General features: G+C 49.5%; 1 protein-coding gene across 2 annotated transcripts in view; it reads left to right on the top strand.

The window, feature by feature from the left end:
* The first annotated feature begins 3608 nt into the window (after positions 1–3608).
* KIAA0513 (KIAA0513 ortholog) overlaps positions 3609–12480 on the top strand; it is a 66431-nt gene continuing 57559 nt past the window's right edge. For both annotated transcript variants that reach the window (XM_084812824.1, XM_084812822.1), the window contains exon 1: positions 3609–3698. The gene's annotated coding sequence lies outside the window, so the exon portion shown is untranslated. The remainder of the gene's footprint in view (positions 3699–12480) is intronic.

Below are 12480 nucleotides of genomic sequence, written 5' to 3' on the forward strand. Positions count from 1 at the left end.
GTACATGCAGCGGCCGCCTCGCCTGCCTCTGCACAGCTCTGGGCAGGGGCCGCAGAACTTCTTTCACCCAGCCTTTCCCAACCTTGTGCCCTCCAGGTGTGTTGTTGTTGTTTATTCGTTCAGTCGCTTCCGACTGTTCGTGACTTCGTGGACCAGCCCAGGCCAGAGCCTCCTGTCGGCCTTCGCCACCCCCAGCTCCCTCCTCAGCCTCAGCCATCAGAGGGCTCTCCAGTGACTCCACCATCAGGTCAGGAGTTGCCTCTCGCCGTTTAGCAGCCTGGCCAGCAGTCTGTGTCGGGGGCAGGCAATCATAGCCACCTTTGGCTGGGCCTCCATCGCCTTCTTCTTAGCCACCTTTGGACAATCTAGCTTCAGGTAGCCCACCTCCTTACAATAATAGCCGCCCCCAGCCTGGGGGGTGGACGTGGCTTTGGGCAGAGGCTCTCGCTGTCCCCCTTCAGCTGTCCTCTGGGGCCACTAATCACTTTGGCCTCAGTCCCATTCTCGTTCCCCCCTGCTCCAGCTCCTCCAAAAGTCTTGGAACGAGCAGATCAGGAAGAGTCTCTCTGGCGATGAATCTGGTCTGCCATATGCCCTGCCTCTCTCACAGTCTGGGGGTTCCTGTCACTGACCAAGGCAAAAATTGCTCCAGCCCCACCAGCTCACGTAGTTCTTCAAAGGAGCTAGCTTCAGCCACCTCTAACCATATGTCCAAGGCCTTCGCTAATCTCCCCGATAGGGCAACATAGCTTTCTTTCACTACAGGCTGTAAATTCCAGAACAATGGGCCACAATGGGCAGCTGATAAGCCATAATGTTGTTTTACGAGGACCTTAAACATTAGCCATGGGCATCTGGTCGAGCCACGAACCCTAATAAATCAGCCAATTCTCCCGTAACCTGAGCCCTCAGGAGGGCCATATGTTGGTGGGGCAACTCGTTTTGATCTTCACAGGCCAGCTCGAATAGAGAGAAAAAGCTTAAAACATCCTAGCCTGGCTGATAAACAGGAAAGAGCTTGCGATCCAGCCTGGTCAACACATTCCTCCCCCCTCCCGCCCCAACTGGGCTTTTAGCGCCTTTATTTGCAATTCCATCAGCCTCATCTGCCTGGCATGAGTCTCTTGAGAAGCACTTCCATTCCCCGTCTGGGAGACTGTCAGGTTCAGAGGCCAGCACCAGGCTTTCGCGCCTCCCACTAGCCACGGGTGCAGCATTTAAATCCATAGGCCAATTCTCCACCTCTGCAGCCGGCATTCCACTTGCCCCCAACCCAGAGGCAGAAGCATCTACGACCCATTCAATGACGGCCGAACTCCCAGCCTCCGCTCTAGGCAGCTGGGAGGAAACGACCTGCTCCCAATCTGATCCACTCCTAGCTTGGGCCTGCATGGTCCCTAACTAGCCAAAACAACAAACCTCAGGAGTATACGACTCGGTTCTGGCATCTCCCTCTCCCTAGGTCCTCAGTGCCCTCAAGCACCCTGGACAACTTCAGTGTCTTATCCCACCTCTCCCACCATGTGAAGGTTTGCTGGCTCCACCCCAACAACCCTAAGGTAGGGCAGGCCCAACTTGGCCACAGATTTCCCCAAAGTAACCCAGCAGCTCCCACCCAGGCCAGTAGGCACTGTATTTAGCACTGAAGTTATTCAGGTAAACCACACCAACTGAAGGTTGGATAAAAGTTTATTAAAAAGGGCAAACGGCAAAGAGGAAGGAATAGGGGAGAGGTGGTAGGTCATATAGGAAATTACAAGCAAAGTACAAAACTCTAAACAAAACCAGAAACACCAAACCCCAAGAGTAAAACAATAAAGCTGGCTAGTCTATCCTATACATACCAAAGTATGGGCCTCCCAGGATAGCCATCAACCAGCAGCACACCCTAGTGCAATCAGGGCCAGAAGAGACACCCGCCCCTTCCTTCGCCCTCCTTTTATTGCCCAGCCCTAGCAACTCGGGGCAGATTTGAAGCACCCAATCCAAGCCCAGTCTCAGGACACCCCACTCCACCCTCCAAAGAGGTTGCATCTTCCCACCAGGCATGGCTGTTACCACTTTCCCACTTAGCAGGAGCAACCCGTGGCCTTGAGCTGCCAGGCTGTTGACCCGTCAACCTCCAGGTGGCTGCTGCATCCCTGGCTGCCCCAGTGGCCGTCATGGTCCTTACTCTAGTAAGCCATTCTTGACAATCAACATGAAAAAGAGGGAGGCAGATGGGTGGTGCAAATGAGAAGCAAGAGGGTGTCTTGTTCAGCTATTGAATTATTAATATTCATTGTAAGAGTTGGTTTGTGCCAGTTTTTAGGATTTATCACAACAGCCCTATGAGTGTTTGTTTGGAAGTCAGCCCCACTATGTTCAGTTGCCGACTGGGCTTTCTCCCAGGTAAGTGTGCGTAGGACCGCAGCCTTAGCTGCCTTCCCAAGATCTCTGTAAATTTAATTCGAAATAAACACACATTGGATTGCACTGTTAACTCTTGAACATTAATCTCTACACTAAGCGGAATTGCCAAATGCAACCTGCTCTGTCAGCTGCCATTTTTGGTACAAGGGTGGCATGTACCTGGGCGAACAAACCCCAGTGGAGGGAAGGGAAACAGAAAAAAATCAGTCGCTGGGAGGGGAGAAAGAAGAGGTGTGTTTGTGCGTGTTTCAATCGAGCTGGGTGCGTGGACGTTTCTGTTGCAGGATGGGAGAGATATAATGAAGGAGCATAGGGAAGGCTAATGGGTAATGTCGGGGCACTACGGGAGTGTGCAGGGGGGCTGAGCGGAGAGGGGGACGCTGCCATAGAGTATCATATTTTGAAAGCCTAAGATGTCTGTGAGTGAGTGAGTGGAAAAGATCAACACCCCTGCATTTCCCCCCAGACATCCAATTGAAGTGCCCCCGCCTCACTCTCAGCTGCACTGCTTCCGGATCCCAGGGGAAGGCGGCGCGTCTCACAAGGCTGTACGCTCGCAGAGGGGGCCGTGGCTGTGGCTGTGGCTTGTGGCTGTGGCTGTCACGAAGGGGCCGCGCACTTCTGGGTTTGCCGCTCCGCTGCTGCTCCGCTGCCGGGACTGGCTCCCAAGGAGACGCGCATATGGCCGGGGCCTTCCAAGGCAACCCCGCGCGCGCGCTTATTCAGCAGTCAGCCCCGCTCCGCTCAGGGGGGCTTTGTCCCTCCCTAGCTAGCAGGGCCACCCGATCCGACGCATGCTTCCTCGGAAGCAAGCTCCATCCAGCTCAATGGGGCTTACTCCTGCGCAGCAGCAGGTATAGCCAGGTAGTGCAAGACAAGCGTTCCCCATCCGGCGCCCTCCAGCTGTTTCGGACTACAGCCCAGCCAGGGCGGTGACGGGTCACGCGCGATGGGGGTTGGAGTCCAAGCCGCTGGAGGGCGCCGGGTTGGGGAGGGCGGCCATCTGCGGATGCAATTCAGGAGAAACGCTACTGGCCCCCGCGGGGCCGCCGCTGCCGGGACTGGGCCTTCCCGGGGGCGCGCCCGCAGCCGCCGCCGCCTTCGGCCAGGGCTGCCCGGGCGGCACTCCGCCTCCCGGGCTTCCCCGGCCCGTCCTCCTCACGTGGCAGCCGCGCTGCTCCCTCCCCCGGCTGCGGCGCGGAGCCTGCGCCCTGCCGCCCGCTCGGCTGGCTGGAGGAAGCCGAGGAGGGAGGGAGGCGCCGCTGGGCCGGGCGCTGCAGCGGCAGGTAAGCGGGGCCGCCGGGCTGCGCTCGGTGCGGGTGCGGGGGGCCCCTTTGCGAAGCCGGCGCTCACGCCTGCGGCGTGCAGGGCGGCCCTGGGCATGTGCAGAGTGCCTTCTTGCGCTGTCGTGCTGAGGCGTGAGGCTTCTGGCTCAGAGGCGCAGCCCTAGTGAGCCAAATGATGAAGTGGGGCAGGCCGAGTGGGCCGCGGCGTGGGGAGCGGGGGGGCTCCGAGGGAGGGGGGCTGCCCCTCTGCGGGAAACTCTGCCTCTGTCCTGTCTTTGAGACTCATTGAGAGGGGAACGGGTTGCTTGCATCTCTTCCTGGTTGGTTTCTCGGGCGAGCTCAGCCGCCAGGATCCATGCTTCTTTTACCCCATTGCTGATAAGAATCTTTGCCTCTTCTCCCTTGCAATGGCTGGGTGGCTGGAAACGAGAGCGCCGCGAAGCATGTACAGAGTGGATCTCCTTACCCATAAGTGGCGTCTTTGGAATGGAGGGATTTCCAGGTTTGAAGAACGTTGCCTCCGTTAGATAGGTTTGGTCAGAATCAGCTGTTACAGAAACTTCCCCAAACTAGCCTTATTCCTTAGTAAACCCTTTTGTCTCGGAGAATCACTTTTTCTTAGTGGCCAAGTTTGGGGCATAATAGGGGTGGGGAGGAGAGAGAAATATGGTAATTCCTGTACAGGTGTGCAAAATGCATTGGCAACTGTTAAAATAGCATTCAGCTAATACAGTGATTTCCTTTCAGTGTGGAATAACTTAAGCAAATTTGCAAGATGGTAGCTGAAAGGCGGATATCCACCTGCACAGAGGGGTAGCAAGGGCAGCGGGTCAGGTGCCCTAGTATCATCACCACATGGTTTCGTTGGTCCTGTGCTTGCAGGCTAACAGAGTAAAGTTCCTGAGCGAGAGCAGGCTATGTGAGTAGTGAGAGCTCTGAATTTCAGTAGTAGCTGTCTGTAACAATCCACAGTTCTTAAATCTCGCTGAACTCTGCACGTGCATATGTGTATATAAATAATTGTGATTTTCTGCTCTTGGCATAGAAATAATCCCTGCGGCTCTTTTGGGGCTAGTTGGTTACTGAAGCCTGTGGCTTCAGGAGTTGAGTTATTGTTATTTCAGGTATAAGCCAGGTACAACCTCATGAGAGCCCTTAGAGCAGAGTCCTGTGTTTAGACATTTAAAAATGTTCTGCAACTCCATGCTGGCTGGGGAATGCTGGGAGTTGTGGGACTTTTTTTGCTGTCTGGGAAATGCTTGGAGTTGAAGGATTTTTTTCTGTCTAAACATGAATAGAATTGCACCCTTATTCGTTGTATTTTTATTTCTTACAGTTCTCAGCAGCCCTATAATTGAAGCTCGCTGTCCAATATACAAATACTTTTAGGGCACAATCCTACGCATGTTTAGACAGAAAAAAAAGCCTACAACTCCCAGCATGCCCCAACCAGCCATGTTGGCTGGGGCATGCTGGGCGTTGTAGGCCTTTTTTCTGTCTAAACGTGTGTAGGATTGTGCCTATAAAATCATAAAATGCAGGATAAGAATAAAAGAAGTAAAACCACACAGGATATAAGCAAAGTTAATATGCTGGCATTTTTCTCTATAGGGCAGGGGTGGAGAAATTCAGGCCCGTGGGCCAAATCCGGCCCTCTGGAGTTCCCCAGTTGGCCGCACCCCCTTTCGCTCAACCGCCAATCATTTCATGGCTTCCTGGCTTGTGCAGTTTCCCCCTGATTCTAAAAGGTTGGAATGCCTCTCCTAAGGCTGAGGTACTGGCAGGAAGAGCTTTAAGCTTAAATATGCTAGTAATTTGTTGTTTTTTGGCCCCACCCCTGTTGCCTTAGCCCTGCGCATCACTGGAATGAGGCCCTCAAGAACTCCAGAATTTAATTCAGCTGTTGGGCTGGAAGAGATCCAACACCCCTACTATAGGGTGTCGCTCACGCTTCTGCTTCCTGTAACATGTAAAGATTTGTATCAAGCATCGAGATTTTTGGAAGAACAGCAGCACCTTTATTCCACCCTTATTTACTTTCCATGCATATCCCACTTTTCCTCTAAGAAGCCTATGATGGCACACCTGGCTTTCCCACAACCCCATCTTTATCCCCCCAACAAACCTGCGCGGTAGGTCACTCCGAGAGACAGTGACTGGGCCAAAGTTGCCCACTGAACTTTTGTGGCTGAGTGGGGATTTGAACCTGGGTCTCCTCAGCCGAGCACTAACTTCAACAGTATACTGGCTCTCCACCAAGAAGGTCAAGTTACTATGTATGGTACTACCACTGTTGGCTGTCCTGTTTATCTTCAATGATGTCCCTGTGAGGTAGGTTGGGCTGCGTGATAGTAACTGACCCAAGATCACCCAACAAGCTTCAGGACTAAATGAGAATTTGAACAGCCCAGTGTAGCACTGTAACACCTACCCACACTGCACTTGACTCACGCACAGAGGACACAAGAAGGCCTACAGGATACCTCTGGGAAGTTCACCAGGAGGGCATCACAGCTACTACTTTATCTTGCTTGTGCCCAGCATCTGGTACCCAGAGGTATACTGTCTCTCAGTGTTATTTCTACTTCTGTGCTGCCCTTCCTTGCAAGGAGCCCAGGGAAGCTAACAATGTATACAAAAACAATACAACACACAAACACCGTTAAAATCATAACTCTAAAATTACAGATACGCAATAAAATACAATACAGCCATTACTAAAAAACCAGAAAACAGATAAAACATTTGCCTGTACCCCCAAAAGTTTGTACAAAAAAAGACATCTTTAAGTGGCGCCTGAATGACAACAGCATGGGGGAAGGGAAGTTCCACAGCAGGGTGTCACCACTGAGAAGGACTTGCTACTTGTGGTAGCCCCATGGGCCAGTTTCCTCAAGGGCACCCGGGAGCAAAGCCTTCCCAACCAATCTTAACTCCCAGTATGGTTGGTACTGGGAAGGTGGTCTTTAGAGTACCAGGATCCTGAGCCATACAATGCTAATATCTTGAATTGGGGGCTCTGCTTATTCCAATGTGCCTGTACTTTCAGAGTTGATTCAGTAGAATTTCACGTTCAGCCGATCTTGGAATAAATTACTCTTTCCGCAGTCTGTCTCTCTCTCTCTCTCTCTCTCTCTCTCTCTCTCGGATTAAAATGGTTTCTATGGGCTGACTGGCTTTGTTCTCTTGTTCACCTTTCACTCCTGATTACTCTTAATAAGTGCAAATTGCCCTTGATCCTGGTAAGATCCTTTATCTGCTGTGGCTGCTGTTTGACTTGGCTGGCAGTAGGATTTTAGAAGGGAAAAAAGGATCCTAGATGTGAGAACTAGTATGCAGAAAAGAAAGATATGCATTTCTTTTTTAACCAAGCAGAGACCTGCCTGAATTCGGGCATAGCTTAGGCCAGCCGATGGGCCTAGGTGCTGCGTAACTCTTGTTTTTAAAATGAGGAATAAAAAATTGTGTGGTGATATGAGAGCTGGGTTATTCCTCCTCCGGAAGGGGATAGGACTTCTGTAGTGTTTCCTGGGAAGTCCGGGTCCAGAAGTCCTTTTGCAATAGGCCTTGGTCATGTGGAGCAGCTGGGATTTTTGCTGTGTGGTGTGGAGGGGAGCTGGGTTGAAGACCCGAGCTTCAATGGAATAATATAAAGTGATTTCCTGGGGATGGGGGTCTTTTTTTCTTTTTTCATGATGGGAGAAAGCCATCTGTCTTGGGGCCAAAACAGTTGTTGTTGTTGTTCAGTCGTTCAGTCGTGTCCGACTCTTCGTGACCCCATGGACCATAGCACGCCAGGCCTTCCTGTCCTGCGCTGTCTCCCGGAGCGTGCTCAAGTTCATATTCATTGCATCCGTGATGCTATCTAGCCATCTCATCCTCTGCCGTCCCCTTCTCCTTTGGCCTTCAGTCTTTCCCAGCATCAGGGTCTTTTCCAGGGAGTTTTCTCTTCGCATTAGGTGGCCAAAATATTGGAGCTTCAGCTTCATTATCTGTCCTTCCAATGAGCACTCAGGGATGATTTCCTTTAGGATGGACTGATTTGACCTCCTTGCAGTCCAGGGGACTCGTAAGAGTCTTCTCCAGCACCACAGTTCGAAAGCATCAATTCTTCGGCGCTCAGCCTTCCTTATAGTCCAGCTCTCACAGCCATACATTACTACTGGGAAAACCATAGCTTTGATTAGACGGACCTTTGTCGGCAAGGTGATGTCTCTGCTTCTTACTATGCTGTCTAGGTTTGCCATAGCTTTCCTCCCAAGGAGCAAGCGTCTTTTAATTTCATGGCTACAGTCACCGTCTGCGGTGATCTTGGAGCCCAAGAAAGTAAAATCTGTCACTGCTTCCATTTCTTCCCCTTCTATATGCCAGGAAGTGATAGGGCCAGATGCCATGATCTTCGTTTTTTTAATGTTGAGTTTCAAACCAGCTTTTGCACTCTCCTCTTTCACCCTCAACAAGAGGCTCTTGAGATCCTCTTCGCTTTCTGCCATTAGGGTGGTATCGTCTGCATATCGGAGGTTGTTGATAATTCTCCCGGCAATCTTAATTCCGACCTGTGATTCATCCAACCCGGCATTTCTCATGATGTACTCTGCATATAAGTTAAATAAGCAGGGTGACAATATGCAGCCTTGTCGTACTCCTTTCCCAATTTTGAACCAATCGGTTGTTCCATGTCTGGTTCTTACTGTTGCTTCTTGACCCTCGTACAGGTTTCTCAGGAGATGGGTAAGGTGGTCTGGTATTCCCATCACTTTCAGAATTTGCCACAGTTTGTTGTGATCCACACAGTCAAAGGCTTTAGCGTAGTCAATGAAGCAGAAATAGACGTTTTTCTGGAATTCTCTTGCTTTCTCCATGATGCAGCGAATGTTGGCGATTTGATCTCTAGTTCCTCTGCCTCTTCTAAACCCAGCTTGTACTTCCGGTAGTTCTCGGTTCACATACTGCTGAAGCCTAGCTTGTAGGATTTTGAGCATCACCTTGCTGGCATGTGAAATGAGCGCAATTGTGCAGTAGTTTGAACACTCTTTGGCGTTGCCCTTCTTTGGAATTGGAATGTAAACTGACCTTTTCCAGTCTTGTGGCCACTGTTGAGTGTTCCAGATTTGTTGGCATATTGAATGCAGCACTTTAACAGCATCATCTTTTAGGATTTTAAATAGCTCGGCTGGAATACTGTCATCTCCGCTAGCTTTGTTGTTACTAATGCTTCCTAAGGCCCACTTGACTTCACTCTCTAGGATGTCCGGCTCAAGTTCAGTGACCGCACTATCATGGCTATCAGGGACATTCAGATCTTTCCTGTATAGTTCTTCTGTGTATTCTTGCCACCTCTTCTTAATCTCATCTGCTTCTGTTAGGTCCCTGCCTTCTTTGTCCTTTATCATGCCCGTCTTTGCACAAAACGTTCCCTTGAGATCTCCAATTTTCTTGAAGAGATCTCTAGTCTTCCCCATTCTGTTGTTTTCCTCGATTTCTTTGCATTGTTCATTTAAGAAGGCCTTCTTGTCTCTCCTTGCTATTCTCTGGAACTCTGCATTCAGTTGGGTATATCTTCCCCTTTCTCCCTTGCTTTTCGCTTCCCTTCTTTTGTGAGCTACTTGTAAAGCCTCATCAGACAGCCACTTGGCTTTCTTGCATTTCTTTTTCTTTGGGACGGATTTCGTTGCTGTCTCCTGAACAATGTTACGGACCTCCGTCCATAGTTCCTCAGGCACTCTGTCTATCAGGTCTAATCCCTGAAATCTATTCCTCACCTCCACTGTATATTCAGAAGGGATATGACTGAGGTCATACCTGAACGGTTTAGTGGTTTTCCCGACGTTCTTCAATTTAAGCCAAAACAGACATTACTTTAAATCCATATCTGCCAGCTCTGTCTTTTTCCCTTCATTTTTACTCTAGAGTAGGTGCCAGGGGGCTGATCTAGATCAGGACTGTAGCATGGGGAAAGGGGGGCTTTTAACAACTGGGTTGGGCCCCCATGTGCCTACTCTGGGGTATAAACGGGGGAAAACTCATAGCTGCTCGATATGGATATAAAGCAATGTATGTTTTGGCCCTTGATGCAGCATGATTATATATAAACATTATATCCGTTCTTAGAGGGAGCTTTTGGGAATCTCTCATCCGCACTACAGATAGGAGGTCCACGCTGTAGTGCAGCTTTACACTCTTTCCTCCAAACCGTTTTGTGAGCCTGTCTTGACGCAAGTGTAGGCTGGAACCCACTGCCTCAATCAGGAAAACTGCATGCACTTGTATTTGCTCATGTGGATCAGGTTGCAGTTTGCAGCCTACAGAAGTGCTCAAACATGAGTACACTGCTGTGGGTTTTGTTAATGATATCTTGCTTCCTGTGCCTCTTGATGCTTGAAGCAAAGGCAGACACACCCCACTCTTGTCCCGTTGCAGCTGTATCCCGTTCCACTGTGTGCGTCTTTATTCAAGTAGAACTCAGATAATTGTGATTTTTCTTAAGACATATATAAATGTTTTCCTCTGGTGCTTTGTAGATTAAAACATGATGGGCAACGTGTCCTTGAGGCTTAGAAGGAGGAGAAAAGAGCTCCCAGGTGGCTTCCAGATCTTATGCTTCCAAGCTCATGTCATGATCAATCACTTTGTGATTAGCGGTGGCAGCTCCTTACCAAGCTGTTCCTGCTGTACCGACAGGCCTAAAATGTTTCAATAGTTGTTCTATACCTCCTGGGATCTGGGGTTCTGGGGGTGGGGGTGGGGGTGTGTCAGGTTCTAGGAAACAGAATTCTCGCCTGTCACGAGACTACAATTCTGAGAAATTTTCCAGGGAAGCCATGACAGGTTGAACTAGTATCAGTCTGATACCAGTTTGTAGTGTCTCTGTACCAGAACCTTAGGGCCAGGGGGCGAAATCCGGCCCACCTGGGTCTCAACCTGGCCCTCTTGGGCTCCCCAGATGGCCATGCCCCTTCCCATGACCATGCCCCCTCCCCCAGCTCCCAATCGTTTGATGGTCTCCTGGCTTTTTTCCATTTTAAAGTATTTTATTTAAGAAATACAAGCTAACAATTATGTAACAACGAAAGCATCATGCAGGCTGTTTTACATTATTTATCATAGATTCTCTACATATTTTAGAATCGTCCCTGAAAATACTCTTGTTGTATACATTTTAAGCTTTGTTACAGGTACAAAATAATAACTTTTCAATTATTAGCCTTGCTGGTTATTGCACCCTTCCAAAAACAGGACTGCACACTTGGTGGATGTTGGTCTGCTGACCCTGCCACGCTGTATGTCATGAAGGGGAATTAAGTTTCAAAGAACATTTTCTTAACTTCTGTGCAGTTTTTCCCCATTCTAAAAAGTTGAAACACCTCTCCTAAGGCTGAATGACTGGCAGTAAAAGCTTTAAGCTTACATATGTTGGCACTTTTTGTATTTTGGCTCAGCCTGTTTTGCCATGGGGAGCAGGCGAGGGCCAGTTTTCATCTCTGGACGAAAATGGATCCATTATTTGTTTGTTACATATATATATCCCGCTTTCCTCCAAGGAGCCCAAGGTGGCGTACAACATCCTCCCCCTCCTCTCCATTTTATCCTCACAACAACCCTGTGAGGTAGATTAGGCTGAGACTCAGTGACTGGCCCAAAGTCACCCAGTGAATTTCATGGCCAAGCAGGGACTTGAACCCAGGTCTCCCCAGTCCAACACTATAACCTGTGCACCACACTAGGCATGTGAAAACCTCACAGATGGTGCCTGTGACTGCCAGGCCTTTTGATGCGTTCCTCTTTCTCTTTTCATGAAAACCCCGGGCAGTATTCTCTCAGCCACTTCTGGGACAACCAGCTTCTTTTCTCTCTCTCTCCAGGTGACAGAAACGAGAGCCGTTGTGTTCCAAGGGAACACTCTCTGAACACAAAACGCCAGTCTCCCCCCAACCCCCCATTTTAGCAAAAGTGATGGCCAGCTTAGATTGGAATAGTAACACAATTCACCCTGTCAGTTCTGTTTATCAATCTGGCAGGATGTGTACTTTGGAAGAAGCTTGCAGCTTCCTCCACCACTTCACTTCTTATTTTGTTCTTGAGCCGGGGTCATTTCCAAATATGCAACCCAAGAGAATGCAGCGTCTTCCTGAGCCATGAGAAGCAAGGAACTTCCTAAGTGGGAATGCTTAGGAATCAGGGGTGGGGGGCTCTGAATTGAAGCTCAAGAATCTACTTTTATCTCCAGGGCAGGAAAAGTACCATGGCTGCCGCCACTGCCGCCACTGCCTGTTTGTTACTTTTCTTTTCCTTTCCTTTTTCTTTTTTTAGGAGCTTGTGTCAGATTTTAATTCCACTCAGGTTGAAGACAGACAAAAGGATGCATGTCTTCATGCAAAGTGTAATTAGCTTATGGAATTTGCACATGACGTGGTGATGGCCATTAATGTAAATGGCTTCAAGAGAGGGTTAGATAGATACATGGAAAATAAGCTCCCCCAATAAAAGACCCTCGCCTTTCCCCCACCCCTGTTGTTAGCTCCCCCAAGGCATCTGTGGTTGCCATCTGAGGCTTAACTCCGTCTTCTGGTCCAGTGATGTAGTGGTAAAATTTCAAGTGCAGGCGCTCATTGTGGCAGCCTCCATAGCCACGATCCCAAGGAGTTTGCAAAAATGCAGACAGCTGTATTGATCTATATCAACAAACCAGTTCTAGCAGTTTTCATCTCCACTAAGAGCAGGTATTTCCTAAAGCTAATGGGTGTTAATTGCCCATTCAACAACAGACCATCCCAAAATACTT

Source organism: Heloderma suspectum, chromosome 8 (genome assembly GCF_057233095.1).
Source record: "Heloderma suspectum isolate Gila_16-S chromosome 8, 16-S_ref, whole genome shotgun sequence".
Lineage (NCBI taxonomy): Eukaryota > Metazoa > Chordata > Lepidosauria > Squamata > Helodermatidae > Heloderma > Heloderma suspectum.